This window comes from Euprymna scolopes, chromosome 12 (genome assembly GCF_053919585.1).
Source record: "Euprymna scolopes isolate OS-2025 chromosome 12, ASM5391958v1, whole genome shotgun sequence".
Classification (NCBI taxonomy): domain Eukaryota; kingdom Metazoa; phylum Mollusca; class Cephalopoda; order Sepiida; family Sepiolidae; genus Euprymna; species Euprymna scolopes.
The window spans coordinates 91711623-91720701 of NC_136493.1; the positions used below are offsets into that span (position 1 = coordinate 91711623).

Genomic DNA, 9079 nt, shown 5'->3' on the forward strand with positions numbered 1-9079 from the left:
CCCTCTAAAAAGTTTCAGCAAAAACCTAACAGCCAACCATGGTTCTCTCCAGAATGTGCTGCTGCCATTGCGCACAGAAATCACTTTTTCCACTGCTTCAAACGTAATAGATGTATGGAAACTAAAGCCGCTTCCAGGACTGCCAGCAACCATTGTAAGAAAGTAATAAAGAAAGCAAGAGAGTTGTATGCTCAATCTGTTAAGTCCAAAGTAGCTGAGCAGCGGCTTGGTTCCCACCAGTTTTGGCAAATAGCAAACAGAATCCTGAACAGAAGCGTATGCTCCATCCCAACTATTATCAATGGACCTGAGGTAATCTCGTCAGCATCAGACAAAGCCAAACTCTTTGTCAAGAACTTTGCAGCTAATTCTACCCTTTGCGACCAAGGCCACCAACCCCCAATATTTCCTCCTGTATCAGAAAACACGCTATGTGATAAAAGGTATATCTGTACGTGATGATGCCAAGCTAATCAAAAACCTTGATTCCAGTAAAGCAACTGGCCCTGACTGTATTCCAATTATAGTACTCAAAAAACATCAACCTGAACTAGCGCCCATACTTACAAAACTGTTTAAACGTTGTCTTAAGGAGAATAGTTTCCCATCTCCCTGGAAAATTTCATCAGTATGCCCTGTATTTAAGAATTCAGGTGATCGCTCATCCCCCTCTCAGTACAGGCCAATAAGTCTCCTGTGCGTCATGAGTAAGTTGCTAGAATCTGTGTTAAATACAGAAGTAATCAACCATCTCAGCAAAAATAACCTTCTTAGTGACACTCAATATGGTTTCCGTTCTGCTAGATCTACAGCAGATGTGCTTACAGTTATATCGCATAGGATTAGCAAATCTCTCGACGGTGGCAATCTTTCTAGGGCAATTGCTCTTGACATATCTAAAGCCTTTGATAGGGTATGGCATAAAGGTTTACTTCATAAGATCGCTAGCTATGGTATAGTTGGAAAAGTCTTCTCAATTATTAAATCATTTCTTTCTGATAGGTTCATAAGAGTAGTAGTTGAGGGGCAAAAATCAGAAGCTCACAGTATTAATGCCGGTGTCCCTCAGGGGTCCATACTGGGCCCAACTCTTTTCCTGATCTACATTAATGATCTTCCAAATCACATCCTTACATCATTTGTAGACATTTATGCTGACGACACTACCATTTATGGTAGCACATCTAAGACAGTAAACGACCAAGTTCTCTCTGATTCTCTCTCCTCTGATCTTGAGCACGTAGTACAATGGGGAAAGGAGTGGCTGGTTACTTTTAATGCATATAAAACCAAGCTTCTCTCTTTACATCATCAACATTCTAATCCACATCTGGCATCAATTGAAATGAATGGCTCTCGTCTTCAGGAGGCCTCAAGTTTTGACAAGCTTCTGGGCTTGACCATTACTCCTGATCTTAAATGGAACACGTACATCAAATCTGTTGCCAAGGCCGCTGGAAAAATGGTGGGATCTTTCTATCGATCCGGTAAATATCTCACTGCTGATTCTATTCTCTATCTATATAAGAGCCAGGTACGTCCAAGGATGGAATACTGTTGCCACATCTGGGCAGGAGCTGCTAGAAAGGACTTGTCCTGCCTTGATAGAGTTCAAAATAGACTTCGTAGCCTCGTAGATGTCCTTTTCTCTTCCTTGCAACCTCTATCTCACAGAAGAGATGTTGCGAGTTTGTCTCTGATGTATCGTTATTTTCATGGAAAGTGCTCGACTGAGCTTCAATCTATGGTCCCCCCTCGCCAAACTTTCACAAGAAACACTCGTCTAGCTGTAAACACTATCAATAATTCCCCCCACTCTTTATCTGTGCCTAAACCTAAACGTAGATTCCATGAACAAAGCTTCTTTCTTAGAACTGCACGCCTGTGGAATTGTCTTCCGTTTTCCTGCTTTCCGGCTGTCTACAATATGGTTGTCTTCAAGTTTAACGTAAATAAGTTCTTGATGAGCCGTTCCATATAAGTTTTCAAATTTACCAAATTTTCATTACTAATGATTACTATATTGTCCAACTTCTACTGTACACTCTTTAACCCTTATCCTTGAGTGGCCTCTTGGCCTTGATAATGTGGTGATGCCTATGTAAAAAAAAAAAAAAAAAAAAAGTCAGTCCGACAATCTCAATCAATATGAGAAACATATTGTAATTTTCGGTCATTAAAATCCATGCAGTAGTTTGTATTGTATGGTTGTAAGTTATAATGACATCTTCGGATAACCATAAAGTTATACTCAGAACGTGACACTTACTTAAGTAAAGATACTGTTACCTAGGTATCTTTCTTACGTAATTATCTGTTAGAAAGACAAGTTAGATACGCACAGTATAAATGCAATGTCTAGTACGCCACACATTGTGGGAATTTATGCTGCTATTTGCGCCTCCTACCTCATCAGAGCTTGAATAAATAAAAGCATTTTGTCCTAATGTAACGCACAATATACTCAGCCTTGTTGTTGTCTCACGTTAGCTTACACTATGCAGCCATAGCACGATCATGCTCCTATTAGGCCGTTTGACTTGTAGGAGTCGCATTCTAACATTTATAAACGATCTTGGGTTAAGTGTTTATCATCTTTAGAATAAGTATTGATTTTTCAAAACGTCCTAGACTTCACATATAAAGGCACTAGATTTTTATCATGGGATTAATCGTACCAAACTCCACCGACGGTCCGTCTATATAAAGTAGTGTGTTGCGTGTGACGTCCTTACTCAAACGGCAGATTGCTTTGACATTACAGGTGGCCTCCTTTCAGGAAATTTATACACATGCAAAATTGCATGCGCATATTAATAACTACACGTATCTCTATATTCCCCTCTCTTTCTCTCTAACACACCCACACACACACACACCCACACACACACACCCACACACACACACCCACACACACACACACGCTCGCGCACACACACAAACACACGCACATATAGTAAGTAGTAAGTTATGAAAATATATATGACCACCAAGCCACACAGAATATTCCGCGTTTCATTCTCTTGAGAATTCGTCAGGCTTTATCATCTTTAGAATGAATATTGATTTATTGCATTGTAGGGAACCTACTGTTGATTTTATAAAATTATTTTTATATATATAATGGCTTGCATTAAAGTTTAAAATGAAAACGTCAAGTATCATGCTTCAATTGTGCTCTAAAGCCTGACGCATGCGTACGAGAATGAAACGCGGTATATACTGTGTAGCTTAATTGTCATATATATTTTCATAAATTACTCCCTAACTCTACCTATGTTTTGAGCATTGTTGAAGCAAATACTGAAAAATTTACGCATAAAATAATATCTTCGTATATTAATTTATGTGATTGAATGAAGTAATCACACACACACACACACACACGCATATATATATATATATATATATATATATATATATATACTAGCAGGGTAACACGCTGTTGCTCGGCATATTTTTATTGTAATCGAAATTGAAGAAATATCCTTTTTTTTCAGTCAAATCGATTAAATGCCTGCTTTAATTGGGAACCCATCACGATTCACGTGGAGGAAGCTTCACATGCCTCTCGCATTGACTAAGTTTACAATATGTTGTAGTCTACATTGCACTGTAGAGAACCTACTGAAGATTTTATAAAACCACTTTTATATATATATATATAATAGCGTGCATTAAAGTTTAAAATGCAAAAAAGTATCATGCTTCAACTGTGCTCTAAACAGAAACATTCATTTCGAACGTGCCCTTATCGTATCAAAGCACCTACTGTTTATATGCCCGGCTTTAGTGGTTGTGCGCTGATAATTGAATTTATGTTTAAAACGAAAAAAAGTCAAGTATCTTTGTGAAATTGTGCTTTAAACAGAATCATTCATTTCGAACGCGCCTCTGTCATATCAAAGAACCGACTGTTGATGTTATATATGTTAGGACTTTCGACTTGTGTGGTAATAAATCTTCTCAAATGCATTAGTGATGTTAGGCTGTGTAAGGCGTTAACTTGGGTCCAAATCGTTTTTTCCTTCTTCCATTGAATTATTTCGATTATCGATTATCGATACTTATCAAAGACAAGAATACAGTTGCAGGATTTTTCCAGTATATATTTTTTTTCTTTTTCCTTATCTCCCTCCTCCTCTCTCTTATCGCCTTTATCGTGAGCAGTAATCACGGCCACTGAATTAAAATTAAATGTTAACCGCGTGGCGTCAATTAGCTGGTACTTTCTTTTTTAAACGTAGTTATCGGGTATTGTTAATAGATATTATAACATTATATCTGTGCCTAAACCTAAACGTAGATTCCATGAACAAAGCTTCTTTCTTAGAACTGCACGCCTGTGGAATTGTCTTCCGTTTTCCTGCTTTCCGGCTGACTACAAGATGGTTGTGTTCAAGTCTAAAGTAAATAAGTTCTTGATGAGCCGTTCCATATAAGTTATTAAGTTTACCAAATTTTCATTACTAATGATTACTATATTGACCAATTTCTACTGTACACTCTTTAACCCTTATCCTTGAGTGGCCTCTGGGCCTTGATAATGTGGTGATGCCTTTGTAAAAAAAAAAAAAATATTTGATATAGCCTTTTTTAGTCTAAATGATTTCCTCTCATTTTGTTTCTTATAATCAATATTATTTATTTTGCAATATGTTGTTTTTGTTTATATATATATATTTTTTTTCGGTGTTGTTCTGGATATTCACCAAACGAAACTATGGTTTTAGATATAACAATGCATACACACACGCAGCGAATGTAATAGTTAAGGTTTATCGAATTTTAGAATATGTGCGTAGCCATGGTTACCAAAGTTTATAGTAAACTAGTGCACACACACACATACGTTGTAAATGTACATGCGCACACATAAGGGAAATGCACGCATATACACACACATAGGCTGCGTAATTCATTTAGATGGACGTGTTCACTTGTTATTTTATTGTGTGCTCACATACATACGTGTATATACATATATGCCCATACATATTTGCATTATTTATTGATTTATTCGTTGGTAAGTTACTTTTATTGAACTTGGTTATCGGGCATTGTTAACTGAAATATAGTTATTGTTTTATGTGTAAAGCTTTCATTTGTGTAGATGTATTCGTCTCAATTTTGTTTATTTATATTAGGTTATTTCTATTTTTAAAATGTAATTATTATAGTTCTTGTTTATATATATATATATATATATATATATATATATATATATATAATTTATTTCAACACACCAAAATAGATATAGAAAACATATATATATATATATATATATATATATATATATATATATATATATATAAGTGAAAATGTGTACATGTATGTGTGTTTGTATGTCTCGCAAAAACTTTCTTTCGACACGGATCACAGATTTTCACAAGATCGGTATCATTTTAAAGTTCCAACCTTCGCCCGACAAATATCGAAAAATTTGCAAAAAACATTAATTTCTTCACCCTAAAATCATCAGTTTTCTACAGGGAGGGGTCAGCAAAAACCGTCCTCTCATGAGACGTTCGCTTATAAGCATGCATCATACGACGTCGGAACATGATTTATTTTAAATATTAAAAAAACAGACACAATTTCGTCGACGTCGTCTTAGCTAAGTGGCTTAGAGCGCGGCGTCATTCTCTAAAGGTTTTGGGTTCGAATCGTGGAGTGAGATGTCTTTTTTTTTTCGATTTTAATATTGAAACAGGGTTATTAAAGCCATTTTCACTTGTTTTTGAGGGGGAGGTTATTTTTCGGATTTTTTAACGAAGTTTTAATTTTGTTTTTCTGTTTCACGTTTTCTTTTTTGTTTTTCCAATTTTTACATTTAACATCGTTCGTTTGCCTTACGTTAGTTTTTTTGTGTTTTTTTTCGATATATTTACTTCGCTTATTCTTATGTTTTGATTAACACCCCTCACCCCCGCCCGAACACACACCTCGAAACACCCGCGCAACACCGAGTACCCCCGCTGGTCTTAACATAAAACGCGAAATATTCTTTGTATCTTAATTGCCATATATATTTTCAGTACTTACTATATATATATATATATATATATATATATATATATATATATATATATATTGCAGGAATAAAAATATACTTAAAAATTGTCGTGGCTAACGAAAACCATCTAAAACTATGAAAAAACCTTACATAAATAGGTAAAAACAAACTTTCTTCACGGGAAATTTAAATATAATTAGATTCAGGCTCAGACATATCAATACTAAATTGAAATACATGGAAAATAAGAATAAAGCAACAATATCGAAATCCCACATAACCACGAAGCTGTTAACGGCACGCACACACTTTGAAGAATTTCTAACCAACGCTATATTGCTGGGAAAAACCTAGAAGATTAAAAGTTTACATGGAACTCTTTTAGAGAGTGATCCAGATGTAAATCAGAGTCCGCCCGGCTTTCCCAGGAACAAGCCTAGCGTCGCTGAGGAATTTAAGCCGTGCATCGCCGATGAAAGCATAACAAGGAAAGAAAACCTTAAATCTTAAGTTTTATTAACTTTAAAGAAAAATATTATCCATTGCTATATATATATATATATATATATATATATATGTGTGTGTGTGTGTGTGTGTGTGTGTGTGTGTGTGTGTGTGTGTGTAAATAAATAATGTTAAAGATTATTTTGTTCGAGAAAAGGTTCAAAGGTAAGTCAAATAATTTCAAGGAATTTTTGAAAAAAGTTTTTGTTTTTTTCATCATATTAAAACAGATATTGTTGTTGCTTCCTCAGACCGTTGATTTATTAATTGTGTGCGTAGATCGTATTCCGCATCCGCGCTGGAGGTCTTTCTTTGTTGCTCGCTCGAACGCCCACAAATAGATTATTTTTATTATGATGGCAATTGTCAACCTAGACTTGGCAAAAAAGGTACCAGTCCAGTTGAATGTAAAGATTCGGAATCTGGAAGCCTTACACCTCCAGGCAATAGCCATCGCTTACCTTGCCTCTTATAATAAGATTGTACCTGTGTCCACACGATGCACAAGGTTTCGTCCGTGCCAGTATTTTTTTTCTTGACAAAAGTCGGGGACTCCGGCTGGTGTTTTTAGCTGCTCACTTGAGGATGTAAAAATTTTTTTTCTGACATGAAAGTACGAAATGGTGTGGTTTTTTTTTTACTAATTTGTTTTCTTTTCTTCCTCTCTCAAATTGTCGTCTGCTGCTTTGAATTTTCAACTCGCGTTGAAAACCATCACGCTCTTGGCCTTTTGGCAAAGATCAAAGTGTAGTATCTGTTCTTAAGGTGCTGCACTTTCATTTCTTGTTCACTTTCAGTGGAGGAACAGTCCTTCCGACTAAGACAATTTTTTATTTTTGTACCTTTTCTCAACGTTAAAAAAACGACCCTGGTGTCTAACTCTGCCCTGTGGGGAGGCATTGTATATAGGTACATTGTCATTGGCTCAGCTTTACATACTAAAGAATACTGGGAATGTACTCGGTTATATTTCGATATATTATATTAGTTTTTACATTGTTCTTTGTCTTTCGAGACTGAACGATGGCGTTACATACTTTTATATATATATATATATATATATATATATATATATATATATATTAGTAGAGGGAGGGGGCGATCGCCTTTAACAGATCGTAAAATACTCTTTAAAATGATATTTTAATTTGTCCAGATTTCATATATATTATATCGTGATTTCAAAAGTAAAAGAAAGTATTTGGGTGCCATCAGCTAAAATCGAAACCGAAAGCAATACTGTAGCATTCAAAGCTGGTGACGTTACCACTGTACCAACGTGATACGCATATTAATTGATAAAAAAATGTAAAATTAAAAATAAACTAAGACAAATGTACAAAATGTATTACGATTTTTTTCAATTTTGACCCATTAAAAACTATTTTAACCGGCTAAAGCCCCATAACAGAACGGTCAAAAAAAAAAAAATTCAATCATTTTGTCGCTCTGAGACTTTTACTTTCGGAGGAGATAGAATTTGAAAATATGGAGACAGATAGACAGATATATAGCTTTATATATATATATATATATATATATATATATATATATATATATATATATATATATATATATATATATATACATACTTCAGAATAATGTTATGCAATAGATCTACTGGTATGAAAACCCAGTGATTATTGGACTTACAAAATATTATTGGCTGTAATATTTTACAAAGACAATTCCAGCTCAATGAAAATATATTAGATAGGGCAAATAAATCATAATTTATTAATTTAAATTTTATGATTTGAAACGGTTAAATTTCGAATCTAGAATTTTATATGTATAACAAAAAATAATTTAATTTTAATAAGTATATTTCCTTAACCCATGAGTTTTCGATTTTTATACATCTCTTCAGAGGAAAAACTTTAGCAAATGTTATAAACGGTTTGCACATAATTTGCTAAAGGTAATAAACATAGAAAATTATAATTAAAAGTTTTTAGTTTTTAAATCATAGAATAAGGGAAATTAGATAATGGTGCAAAATGAAAAGGATATTTAACTTAAGACCCAAATTGTATGGTAAATCCTGAAGTGAGAGTTTCTGGTAGCAGTGAGGTGAAAATTTCCAAAGCGTATCGCAATTATTCCAAGGCGGGTAACAATCCGAAGTAGGCATGATTCCTTGGTTTCTCCCTTGGTTAGAAGAGAAATCCGGTAAATATTTGATTATATCAATCCGGTGAAGAAGTTTTTTGATAAATATATATTTTTTCTTTTCTTTTTTTTTTTTTTTAAATATATTAGGTTCATAATCAACTCCGTGTGTAAAATCAATTTGTTAATAAAAACACAAATATCCGGAGACAGACCAACGAAATGAAATAAAATAAAAGAAAAGAATTGCTTAACAAAAAAAGTTAGATGTAGCTTTAGTGACTAAAATTATATTTATGAATCATATTTATAAATCAGCACATGTGAAAATCACTTACCCTTACTATGACTAAACGGTATCCAATTAAATTCTATAGATTCGAAAGCCTTTTCTAATCCACAAAGCAAATCACAGTGTGATCTTGTATTCGTTGGCTTTCTCTTACA

At 34.3% G+C, this 9079-nt stretch overlaps 1 pseudogene; it reads left to right on the forward strand.

Moving 5' to 3' along the window:
* The first annotated feature begins 7233 nt into the window (after positions 1–7233).
* Positions 7234–7389, forward strand: LOC145291798 (U2 spliceosomal RNA; annotated as a pseudogene).
* The last annotated feature ends 1690 nt before the right edge of the window (positions 7390–9079 follow it).